Here is a 14,501-nt window from a genome sequence, read left to right as displayed (position 1 = left end):
AATGTCAACATATGTAACAATTTTAAAATATATGAAATGAAATATTTAATCTAATGAAATATATATATATATATATATATATATATATATATATATATATATATATATATCCCAATGGATACATGCAATGTTGCCTTAAAATCTGCCCAAAACAAACTACTTCTTAGGAGGCAACATAATTATGCTGCTCACCTCCGGGAACAGCCTTCACTTTGGGAGCGTGTTTATGATAAATAAATCAGTCATATTCTTCCACAGATACATCTGTCCTTGCACATCACTAACAAAGACAATATGAAAGTCCTTCTGCAAATACCAAATACCCAAGCACACACAAACACACACTAAAACCCTCACACATGCACTAAATAACACACACTTCACACCTCCAACGAAAAAGTGTGTTCTAGATCCATTTTCACCCTTTAAGCACTAAAGGTCACAAAATATCTACAGGGTCAATGACCTTCACTGTGTAAGACCGTGTGTTCCCTTACAAGACCTTGTTTGAAGGACAACCGTCTATGAGAATATTTCCTTACAGATACAAGAAGCTGTTGTGCTGTATTTGTTAAAAGAAATTTGTAAATAATTTAGTTATATTCTGTTGTCTATAGAAGATGAAATCTATGAAATATTGTAGTAAAGAAAAATCACAACCCTAGATGAGATTTTGAGATTAAGGTACCAATTATGCAACACCGATATCAGCTAAAAACTGAAAACTTTTATGCATTTTGTTCCATTCATTTACAAGACAATGGCGTTTTGGGGGCCTGAAAACACAAACCTTTGAAAACGGGTTTCAAAGTGAAACTTTCTGAAAACTAAACTGTTAAAAATGCGAATTTGAGAATACGGTGACGTCATGTGCATATTTCCAAAGTGGCATCGCCAACTACTGGCCTGGCATGCATCATACAGCGTTTTATTTATTTTTGCAGATCCGTGTGAACTGGGATCATTTTGAGAACATCGTTGTCTGTATGCGAAACTAAAACTCAGTTTTGTAGTACATTGTTATGTAAATGTACCCTAAAAAGAGAAAATTGAGATTTCAAGCAATCTCACACGGATCTCCTCTATAGAGCCTCAAACCCAGATTTGCAAAGATACCAAAGCTTACAATTTCAACATAGACTCACACAGTTCTCATTAAAGGTTCTCAGTACCACCGGATCTGATTTATAGCTCTATATTCTTACTTTATGTCAACAATTGTCTCATTTGTATCTAATTTTATTTCCCCTAAGGAGATTTAGGAGAAACATGTGAGACAAAGTTAAATGACACATAATTGAGAACTCCATTAAGTCTCCTGAGCTATGACAGAGCAATAAAACTGTCCTCTGGGATGTATTTTTGTGTGAGGCCTCTCATGACACACATCTAATTTTATGTTGTGTCCAGTTGGTGTCGTGTTGTCATTATAGCTAAAGCTCTTGAATTATACATGTCTCACACACTTCAGGAGGTGAATCTGGTATATTTGTTCCATTAACTTCTACAAGCTCATGAATAAGTAACACGCCGCTTAAATGTCTTTCTTGTAAATTGGTTTATACAGCACCACATACATGAGGCCCGTTTCATTTTACTCTCATTCTTCTGACAGATCTGCAGCGTGACTGTACGGGTGGGTTTCAAACGTCATGTTTCCCTGCTGTTCATCACTGCAGAACCAACTCACTTCACTCTGGATTCACCAACAAAACATTTTACCCTGATTTGCAACTCCTGAAGGCAGCAAAGGATAGTGTTGGAGTTTTAAGTTAACTTACGTATTGCTTCCACTTTGTTGTTTGTGATGACACTCATTTGGTGTGTATGAAGATCAACACAATCGATACATACAACTTTTATGTTCATTAAATTCATTAAATAAATTGAAAAATAATATGACATCTCCTTCCATCTATGCATTGCTGGAAAGAAAAAAAAATCTCAATTTAGAATTTTGTATGCAAATATATGCAATAAATAAGACCAACTCAATTCAAAATGCTAATATTGCAGTGATGTAATCACCATGCTTGCATTTTGAATGCTGAATAAATGCTTGTGTTAATGCCAGTGGGAGATTTTTTAACATTTTAATATTAAATGTAAGCATGTCATTTTTATTTTTATTTTTTTATTTGGATGATAAAATATTTTCTCATTTGATTTGCTTTAGTCATATGTATAAAATATATAAATTAATAAACTATAAATTACAAATAATATAAATAAAACAATAAAGAATATGAATTAAATTCAGCTTAGAAAAACCTTGACGTATATATAAAAAATATATATATATATATATATATATATATTTATATATATATATATATATATATATATATATATATAGATATAACAAAATGCTTTTGTGAAGTTGTAAATAGAACAACGATCATTGAAGTACTGTATGTTTTATAAGTTCAGTTTTTCTATTTCAATTTCATGTTTAATGTGTTACTTCCCATTTCTTTGTAATAATTTGTAAAAATTTCTGAGTGAAAATTGTTTCAAATTATCAATAAATAAATAAAGAGCTGAATTAACTGCATGCATTTAATATGTAGGTTTTGAGATTCACTGCTGCCTTGATATTTGGTTATAAAGGTTATTTAAATAGGCACTTCAACATCCAAGGACCCTTTCCATTGCACCAAAGATTCTTCATAGTGAAAAATATTGTTTAGATTATTAAAATGTTCTTCACACCAATAAAAACTGGTTCTTTAAGAACTGTTAACTGAAATGCTCTTTTAGGAGCCCAAAATGGTTCTTCTATGACCTTGCTGTGAAAACCCCCTTTTAGAACCTTTAGTTTTAATAGCATATAACGATTCATTCAATAATATTATATAGCAGAAGCAAATAATGTTCCTTCAGTTGCACCGCTCCAACAGAGAAGGCATGACAGCATTGCAGGCATGCGACAGACCCATTCCTGTGCACCGCAAACTGTGCTGTCCAAAATAGGCCGGTGTACCTGAGGGGGCTGCTCTTTGGCATGAATTAATTGTATGTTGACTGAATTAATGGGGTAGAAAAACATGCATATATCTGCTAATACATGAGAAGGACAACGTACGTGCATGCACACGAGTGTGAGCGCGTGTTCACTGAAGCGTCGGTTCGGGAAAAGCCAGGCGCAGGCAGAGGGGGGGAAACACGCTGCCTCTCTCGCACTAAGAGGTTTGGTGCTTGACCAATCAAGAGTGAGACCGAGCATTGTTAAGAACCTGCGGCTTGATGTAAGGACTCCGCCACGCTTTCCAGCTCAGGCAATGTGCAACCTGCATGCAGCCCGTACGCAATTTATGAATAAATTATTTGATGCGGAGTCCCCCAAGGGTGTGTAGCGCTCACCCCTCCTAAACTTAAAGCAATTACCGCCAGGAGATTATTGCCACTCAGCTACAGGCCGCGGTTCGACTTCACTGACTGGCAGACGTCATTTTATAACAGCCCGGGAGCCTCTAAGTCGCTGTGACAGAACATTCATTGTTAGTGTGTAGTGTGAAAATTTCTACAGAGTCACGTCAATACACGAGACCCGATCAGTCTCGGAAAATGTATCACTCTTCATAACAAAGTGTGTGATGTTTTATTTTTTTCTGAAGCTGACAACATTTCACCCCTTACGGGAGGCAAAGCGTCCCACCCCTCTTCTCCCCTCTGTGCCTCTCAATTTATTCTCTTTCTTCTGGCTCACAGGTGATTACGGGCGTGCTTTAACCCAGGGGGTTCAGGCCAGGAAAATGAGATGCTAATCGCGCTGTTTTCTGTTTTATGATGGATCATCCCCTGCCGCAGAATCTGTTTTGGTGAGGAGCGATGCTCGGGCCCATAAGATTTGTGCAACGCAAGTGCGTCAATTTAAAGACACACAAATCATTCCTGACATCAAACTCTATGTCCAGCTGGTGATATATGGACATTAGAAGAGTGAAAACATGTTTTCAGGACCCTCGGAAACACTTATGCTGTTGCGCAGGCCACAATGCATCTGTAAAGGAATAATGAAAATCTGTCAATATGTCATTCCAACTCTGTATTATTTTCTTTCTTCTGGGAAACACAAAAGGAATCTGAGCTGCTCTTTCACATATAAAGAAAGTAGATGGTGCTTCATATTGCCAAGGACAAAAATGTACTTGTATACTTACACAAAAACTTGGTCCTGGTGAACCCTCAACAGTACATACAGTATTTTGGATGTCTTCCTTATCTGACATACCTTATTTACTGTAGTTTTTGGAATCTCTAACAATCTGGGATGAATCAGATGTGTTTGATAACAGAAATCAAAATGTGCATTATTGGGTTACTACAGGAGCAGGCCTTAATATTTTGAGTTATGTTGCAAATGCTCATGTGACACCCAAGAACCGTTAATGTTTGGATGCCATTTATATATATTCAAACTATATGAATAAATTTACATATACACCATAGTTTGCGGTCAGTAAGATTATTTAATGTTTTTGGAAGAAGTCTCTTATGTTTACCAATTAAGGCTGCATTTATTTAATCAAAGATACAGTAAAAACAGTAATATTGTGAAATATGATTACAATTTAAAATAGCATTTTTAAATTTGAATATATTTGAATGTGTAATTTATTCCTTTGATCACAAAGCTGAATTTTCAGCAGTCTTCAGTGTCACATCATCCTTCCAAAATAATTTTAATTTGCTGATTTAGTGCTCGATAAACATTTCTGATTATTCTCAACATTGAAAAAAGTTGTGCTGCTTAATAATTTCATGAAAATGTATTTTATTTTATTCTTTGATGAATTGAGAGTTTAAAAGAAAAACATTTATTTGAAATAGAAATCTACTGTAAGACGATAAATGTATTTACTGTCACTTTTAATATAAATAAATATATAAATATTTTGATAATAAAACTATTGAAATAACTTGCCTCCAAATAAATTTATAGTATATGTTGTTGTTGTTGTTTTGGCTTTCTTAGATCTTGGCAGAATAAATCACCATTGACTTTTGCTGTATAGAAAAAGAGAAGCTCAGACTTTCTGCTTAGCATTTAATTTTGTGTTTCACAGATGGAAGAAGGAAATACAGGGGTAAAAGCTCAGTTTGAAACAATGAAACCATTTTGCCTTTCAATGTAATTCCTAATGACTTAAAAAATCTCTTCATTTAGCTTTTAAAAACCACAATAATTATATTCTAATCCACTCTTGCTAAGTGCTAACTAGGCTAAAAACAACTGTATTGCTCGCTAGCATGACACTATTTTCCTGGTGTCTGAATAAGTAAACAAAACAGATGTTCTCGTCATGTTCGGTAAATCTGCATGAAATCCAAAATTGCCACTTTGTACTGCAGCATCGTGCAATGTATACAGCACTTGTTGACCGACTTCATCGCCAGCCGCGCACTTTAGCTGTCAAGTCGCATCAGAGCAGCGAAGAGCATCAGCCGTCAGCGTGATATCTGCGACTCTGTCACTCCCGGCCATTTCCCCCCTCTGATTCCTGACCGTCTGTGTCTGCTTAATAAATAACCAGCCTCAGAAATGGCAGAGACACTCCGCGTTAACAGAGACCATCTCCAAGCATCCCACCCCCCCTTATCGCAACACTTAGAGATAACCAAGCAAGATTTGGCACAGCTGGAGAGAGGAAGACTCTTTCGATCCTGTTGGCTGACTTTCTATCATTCCCTCTTGCCATGGCTGACTGCCCTGTCCAGCCTGTTTGTGTCATTTTCTCTACCACCCCCTTCCTTCAAGCCTTCATTTTTCGAACGCTCTTTCTTTCTCTCGCGTTTTCTCCGCGAGCCGCTGACTGCTCGTCTACACTGTCCGTACCCCCTCCAGCGCATATGAAAGTGTGTGCGCGGCCCCTCACGCTCCGCATGGCAGTGGGGCGGTAGAGATGGACGGAGCGATGGATGGACGAAGAGATGGATGGGTGGATGGACAGATAGTGAGGGAGGCGGATGCATGTGTCCCCCGTTGTGATGGTAGAAGCCTTCCCTCCACTCTAACACTCATTACTTACCTCGCCTCCCACAGGCCCACCGTGCGAGACGCCACCATGTTCCTCATACCAGCCGTAATGTGTGTGCGCCAGCGGTTCTATACACTCAGCACTATTAAAATCTTCTTCGCCAGGTACAACAGCTGCCACTTTATTTATATAGAAATAATTCTTTGAACCCCCCACTCCCCCTGCGTTTTCACAAAGATGAGCTCGCGCAATACTGTCTGAAGTTGAACATGAAACTGCATTTGCAATGCACCAAACTTTCGTAACGTCGCACATTTCCGAGTGAAAAGGCAAGGAAGAATGATAACAATAACTATATTTGCTTCCACACTAATAGATGATAACTTTCTGTTTATCATAAGTTTTGTCGTATTTTGCAGTTTTGTTGTCTGTTGTATGGAAAAAAAAAACGTTATGAAAGCGATGACAATGATATCGTTCTTATGTGCCGTTATCGTTATCAATGTGGATTTCTCTATTCTAATAGAATTAGAACTGCTATTAAAACTTTACAATTATAGTTATTGTCCTTGGATGAATAAAATGAATATTTATGTGGGCGGGATTTAACTGTATCCGCTGGCATTTGATTGGATTGTTACATGTTAGGCTATTATATTATTGGCTGACACCCCCCCCCCCACCCCCATCAGCAGAAAAGAAACATTGTTTCAGAAGCGAAACAAGTAATAATAATAATAATAATAATATACAAGTATTTGTGTCACTGGTCATTTGCATAAAATTAACTCTGTTAACGGTTGCTGGCACATTCCCGAAATCAACTCTTACCGAATACACTTTTTTCAATATTCAGTGTATTCAGTATAGACGAAGAAATATATCAGTATACAGCACAGACAATTGGAGTAGCTTCATAAAAATCATCCATCTAACTTCCATGCCACTTTACAACTTGGCAAAATTTATTGGGAAATTCTCATGTCCTGTATCTGTAGAAAAACATTTCTGTATCTTAAACATTAAAGCATCATGGTTCCAACACCAAGGTCAAATGGGTTGGATTCCCAGAGAATGTATTAACTGATAAAATGTGTACCTTGAAGTCGAATTAAGTTGCTTTGGATAAAAGCAGTTGCCAAATGCATTAATGTAAATGTTTACATCAGGTCAATATAATATTTCCAACTCCAAACATGAGAAATTTATAAAGAAATCATGTAGGGTCAATTCTGATTTCATGCTGTCTCAGACTTTGTGTTTTTAGCTCCATTTAGCATCTAAATTTAATTCCAATGTAGGTAATGCAATGCAAATACATACAGGCTTTGACTTAGGCTAAAAATGCATCAACAAAATGGGATACTCATCCAAAAATATGCATGGATGCTGTTTTGATTTTAAAATCAGGAACAAAGCAACTATTAAACAAAGAAATCAACTCACTAAGCTATTTGCTGATGCCCTAATTAAACAATGCCACTAGAGTATAGGACAGCCATTAGGATGACTCCTTCTGTGTGGAACCTGGAGTTGCTGGTGTTTTTTTTGTTTTTGTTTTTTTCTTCTCATCTTGAGTTGTAGAACTCCCACAGACTCCAACTGAGCTCAGAGATTCACATAACAAGGTAATGCCTTTAAAAACTGCTGATGCCGAACATAAAACAGGACATGGAGAAAGTGAAAATAAATCCACACAACGAGACCCTCGCACACACATGCACACAGGGCACGGCTAGAGAAAAGCGTTTTTTAAACTTTGTTATTATTTGGCCGTCTCTCACTGAATTATAACCTTGAAATGCATCCAGTTACAGAAACGAGGATGTTTTAATGGTAAGCAGGACCTTTGATGTAATGAATGATTTAATCAATAGAAATGATTAAAGAACAAATAATGGAGATCTGTTTCAAATGTGCAAACGGTGACGTCGCAAAGGAGTTTTGTTCATGTAAACTCATGCCAGCAATGAAAATGATGATTTAACAAAGGTCTGTCACCGCCCTCCGATTTAACATGCCATGCAAACAAACTTAAACGCAAGTAATTTGTCAAAACCTTTTTGACAGATGCTACTCTCTAGGTACCAAGGCAAGATAAAAGACCTGACATTTTTGTTTTAAATAATACACTGACAGCATTTTTAAATAAATAAATAAATAACAATTCTGTAATAAATATTACAGGCAAATATAATAAATAATAATTTATTATATGCAATATTTTAATATATATATATATATATATATATATATATATATATATATATATATATATATATAAAGAAAATAAATAGTATATTTAATAAATACATTTAAAATAAATATTTTGTTTTAAATATATGTATACATTTGATCTACTTAAAAATATATGTTACTTCAATAAATGAAAAATAATTGTAAAAAAAGGTAAAATTAATAATTTAAAAATATATTTAAAAATAATTAATAAAAACTATTTAATAAATAGTTATTAATCATTATTATTATTATTATTATTAGTAGTAGTAGTAGTAGTAATAGTTGTAGTAGTAGTATTTAGATAAGATCTTTGTATAAATATATTTATTTTTTATACATTTATGCCTGCTCACTCTTGAAACAAATACTGCAAATAAACTAGATGTGCAGTCCAGCTTGTCAAATAATAAACCACAAGTATAAAACTATTGTGTTTAAGCTTGTCGTCCTGTGAGGTTTTATACGATTCAGGAAAAAAGAGCCATGTGGCGGTACCTGATTCCAGCTTAATGCACAAAAACCACTTCCACACAAGTGACAGACCACATTACCCCCATCACTTCCATTAGCTTTGATTTCTGGATGTCTGTCGAGAGCAGTTACACGTTTCCTCGAGCGAGCACCTCAGCAAGAGCGAGTGTGTGAGGGAGAGATAGAGACAGAAAAAAAAGAGTCACTAAAAATGCAGGGAATCAGATAGGTCAGTGATTCTGAGTGCCATGTCAAGCCGTTTACTTTGGGGAATTTAATAATGGCTGTTTGGCCTCTATGGCTATTTGTTCTGCTTACGAGCCACTGAAATGCTTATGAATCCAGAAAATGTGAGGTAAGAGAGTACTCTACATTTCCTACTGCTTAACCAGAGACTTAAATATGCATGAAGCTCCGAGGGGAATTCATACGGATAGGCTACACGCAAACACACACACACACACACACACACACACACACACACACACACTACACCTACAAATATAAACACTGCACACACACATGTTCGTTTTTGTGAAAAGTGGGGACATTCCATAGGCGTAATGGTTTGTATACTGTACTTACTGTATGTGCTATTGCCCTACACCAACCCTACACCTAAACCTACCCCTTACAGGAGACTGCATTTCAACTTTCCCCAAAAAAACCTCACTCTGTATGATTTATAAGCGTTTTGAAAAGTGGGGACATGGGTCAATGTCCTGAGATGTCACCTTCACCATGTAATACCTGTCATACCTTTGTCATTATACAAATCTATGTCCTGACTTTTCACAAAAACGTGCACACTCAGACACACACACACACACACACACACACACACACAAACATACTGTAGGGCTGGGTGGTATAACTATATAGAAGTGGACATTTTGCTGCTGTTGATGAGCAATGTCACAACTTGCTGCACAATTGTGACCCTGGACCACAAAACCAGTCTTAAGTGTCAATTTTGTGAAATTGAGATTTATACATCATCTGAAAGCTGAATAAATAAGCTTTCCATTGATGTATGGTTTGTTAGGATCGGATAATATTTGGTCGAGATACAACTATTTGAATATCTGGAATCTGAGGGTACAAAAAAAAAATCTAAATATTGAGAAAATCGCATTTAAAGTTATCCAAATGAAGTTCTTAGCAATGCATATTACTTATCAAAATGAAGTTTTGATATATTTACGGTAAGAAATTTACTAAATATCTTCATGGAACACGTTATTTATATTTTTGGCATAAAAGAAAAATCGATTATTTTGACCCATGCAATGTATTTTTGGCTATTGCTACAAATATATCCCAGCGACTTAAGACTGATTTTGTGGTCCAGGGTCACAATTGTAAAATTCAATAATGTGCATCACAGTTGTGTATATATAGGTTATTTTAGAATGTGGCTCATCCAAAATTTAGAGTTAGAAATATCAGTTTTATTAAATTAGCTGGTGTTAACTATAATAGTGTAAATCTGATGTCAGACTTAATAATTTGTTTGAATTATTAAGGTTATTTTCCTTTGCATCTATCAAGTTCCAAATAAAGAGAGAAAATAATCAAATGAGAAGTTCCTTTAATTTATATAAAATATTTAATTTGCAGGATTTTCACCCAAAAATGTGGTAATATATAATATAATATAATATAATATAATGTATTTTTCTCATTGAAAAATGTACTAAATACTGATGTAGAATCATAAGACTTGCATAAATGTCTCCAATACACACATATACATACAATCATTCACTTTCACATACAAGCAAGCATACACATTGAAATATGCATGGACTCGTATGTGCTCATGCATAGATTCAAAATCATATTGTCTTTCCGGAGCACAAACACACACATCGAGGCATTTAAAACACACATTTTCTATTTCAGGGCACTGGAACACGGCTACCGCACAGTCAGGAGGAGACAATAAAACAGCTTCAACCCAAAGCTGAAAGCTCCATGAGTCTTTAAAGTTTTGGAGAAAGTGTCACACCTCTGGTCCAGGGGGACGGCGAGCACGAAACACTGAGAACGCGGCAGATGCAACACCTCCCAAGCTGAAGGGTTTCAACAAAAACAGCAGGTAGAGTGCTGTCGACTGGCAGCAAGTGAAAATTCCCTCCCCGTTTCCTCTGAGAGAGCTACACGCCGCAATTACCCCCTCAGAGAAACAGTAAGAGAGCTAGAAAGACAGACACGGCAGCCGAGCACCAGAGATTTGATATTTCTCTAATCTTTCTTGCTCTTTACAGTAATAGCTTGTTTAGTGCATCTATTGATAGATGAAACACTACAAACTTTGCATAGTCATCATAAATAACAACACAGCAGCTTGCAGTGAGAGAGAGAGAATCGGTTCTCCTCCTGGTCTCTGCAGGTCTGGGCTCTGCGTACGAGCACGCTGGATGCTCGCGCTTGCCCTCAGGAGCTGACTGGTTTTTATGTACGATTCTTAGAGCATTCGACATGGGAATTTTTGGAGTAAACCTATTTCAGGCCGAGCCAACATTATCAGTTACAGGATTTTTTCCACCTGATTTTCCACTCAATGGACTGTGCTTTCTACTCAATGAATCAAAACGGAGAAAACAGAAAGAGAGCAAGAGCAAGAAAGAGGAAATAGCTGCTGTTTATTAGATACACAGATCAAGACCTTTAGGAAGGACTGTTTAGTTTAAAGCATCCTCTTATCATAGCCCCCAAAAATAAAAAATGTATTGGGATACTTAAACTGGACATAAACATGTATGAAAGAATTTTAATGCATTAGACAAAAAAAAAAAAAAGAGATATTTCTTCCTGATTTTACTCTTAAATTTAGTTTTGTTGGTGTAACCTAATATATTTGGGTTGATTCAGTAATGTTAAATAACATTTTTTAGATTCTTTAGATTATTTAGATGTTACCGCATGAAGGATGTATAATATATTGAATATTCACAATATACTTTAATCAATGTCAATGTATAATAATGTCATTATTTTAATTAACTTTCTAAACACTTTGTGCATTAATACAGAGGTATGAATAGCATAAAAGCATAGAAACTATAGCAATGATGACATTAGAGCAACATTGTAATTCATTCCATTTTAGTGAAAGAGTTCAAACTTGTATGTTTCAATGAACCAATTCAAAACACTTCCAGTGATTGATCCAATGATGATTGGTTGTTGATTTATTTACATTATAACTGTGAAATGATCACAGAAATTTCCACATGGTATTTCTTTAATATTAAAATGAAAAAAAAAAAAAACAACAAAAAAAGATTATATAATGATATTTAAAATTAAGACAAAAAAAATGACTTTGGAACTGATGCCATACGTTCACTAAAAATCAACAACAACAGAAAAAACCTAATAAATGTAAAGTTAGTTTATTTGCAGACACCATTTGCTATAAAACGCAGGCTTAAGTGACCGAATACTTTTCAGGGTCACTGTACATGCAAGCCCAGAAGAAAAGCCCTGCATTATGGACTCTAACTACGTGAGAATTAATACTCTTTAAATAATTTAGCATGTGCTTCTGTTCATCAGGGCTTTGGGGATATGGAACACGCTTAAATCAGGCCTTTGTTTCTGCTTTTTGTTTTAGTGAGAGGTGACACATTGATACAGTGGGTGACAATCCTACTCTCTCTCCGTCTCTCGCTCTCTTTGTGTCCTCCAGCACAGAATTAAAAGCTCTAATTCACAGTGACACCAAAGGTAGATCAGGTCTAATCTGGTGCTTTAAAACCTAACAACCCTCAAAACTTTATAAATTTTGCATTAGGGGATGTTCAACCCTGTCCATTTCAATCTCACTCACTCTCTTTCTCTTTCCGAGCCGGATGGCATTGTTGTTGTTAAGTGCTGTTTCGGTGACAGCCGGCACACATCAGTCAGAAATGACTAGCGAGCTGGATCCAAGGGCCTGGATGGTGATCAGGTCACAGCAGTGGGACCTGTTCTCCCGTCCCCTGAGATGACCTGGCCGCTGACTCCAACAGATAACAGCCAAGTTCAGTCACTTGAAGTAATCCTTTAGTGACTAAAATGACTGGAATGACAAAATAGGAGAACGCGATTTACACTTTCCGACATCAATAAAAGCGGATATCGAGGGTGTTCTACTGAAGGGGCAGAAGTGGAAAAAGGCTTGGAAAATGCCGCGCTGTTGAAAGAGAGACAGAAGAACACCGGATGGAAAGGCAGAGAGCGTGAAAACTGCACTTTTCATTGTGTGGGGAAGAGCGGAATCTTTCAGCCTCTCTAACAGGATTTGGTCACCTGATCTGTTAATTAATTTAACATTTCCTGTAGCAACCAGGGACCCATAATGGAGCTACTGTTTAGTCTATACTACTGTACATGCAATATCAATATAAAATTTTGATATGCAATTGGATATGCTATACTAATTATTATAAGTGTTTTTTTTTTTTTTGCTTTATTAATAATTGAAAGAATAGACAAAAAAAAAAAAAAATGCAACAGGACCATTTAAAATGAACTAGTGAACAAAACATTGACAGCACCAAAATATGCATGTTCATTTAAATATTTTTAATTTAAGATTAAAAATAATCTAATTTAATAAATTGAATTCAGAAATATTAGTAAGTCTCTCAAATGCAAAAATATCAGAAGCTGCTGATACATTAATATTGAACATATTAGATGATTTATGATTTAATATTAATTGGTATAATAGACATAAACAAATCTGTTACACCACAGGACCATTTAAAATTAACCAGTGGACAAAAAAGGTGTCCCCTTTTTTTTTTTCAGAAGCTCTTGATATGTTAATATTGCAGATATCAGTGTCTAACCAAATGTATATAAACGTATGTGTGCTAAAACTACACAATTACTTTATAGTCCTGTTCCGCATGTACATGTTATAGTAATTACAATAACTGGCTAATAACTAGGTACTAACCCTGAACCTAACCCATGAAGTTATCTTATATTATCTAGTATTTTCTTGCACGAACTGTAAAATATAAATTTTCAAAGTCATATTGAAGTAAATTTGAGTTTCACAGAGGAAAGCTCTTCTAATTTTTTGCTTCATTTGCCAGATCTAAGTGTAACTCTGTTAGTAATGTGTGGGTGTATTTATGCATCTTGGCAAATGGGCACCATGTGATGAACGTGCACACTACGCAGGGACAAATAGTAGGTGTCTGCCAATGTCATGACTCACCATGAAACACATCACTTGCATTCCCATGCATTCAGAACAATTATGAATCGGTGAGTGATTCTGAGACAATGACACTATGTGCATGAAACATCTGCTCCAGGCGTGACACATCAAATCACAACAAACAGGAAACAGACGGCTGCAGTCATCTATATAGTGGAGGTTGGGGTTAGTTGTCACACATTTTAATCCAGTAAATATTTCTCTGGGTGGGTATAATTTTGAAGGTCAACATTTCTATATTCTTCATTATCTCTCAGAAAAAGGGAAACAGTTCATTTAATGCAATTTTGAATGAGATATTACATTGTGTGGGCTTGCTTTTCTGTGTGACAACTAGCCCCGGCCTCTCTTAACCTTATGAAAGAGAACTTATTTTATTTCTCTCTTTGTTTTATTTACTTATTAATCATTGCCTGAAGAATCACATTAAACACGCGCACTGGAAATACAGCCTCATACGGCGGCAGGAGAAAATGTTGTTTATCCCGGGAAAGAATGAATTTTCATAATGTTTCGAACGACACTTATCACTTGCATTGCGAGAATCTGATGCAACAATTTAACTGAAAGCCTGAAATTACTTT

Source organism: Onychostoma macrolepis, chromosome 12 (genome assembly GCF_012432095.1).
Source record: "Onychostoma macrolepis isolate SWU-2019 chromosome 12, ASM1243209v1, whole genome shotgun sequence".
Taxonomy (NCBI): domain Eukaryota; kingdom Metazoa; phylum Chordata; class Actinopteri; order Cypriniformes; family Cyprinidae; genus Onychostoma; species Onychostoma macrolepis.
Note: the sequence above shows the minus strand (reverse complement) of the source record.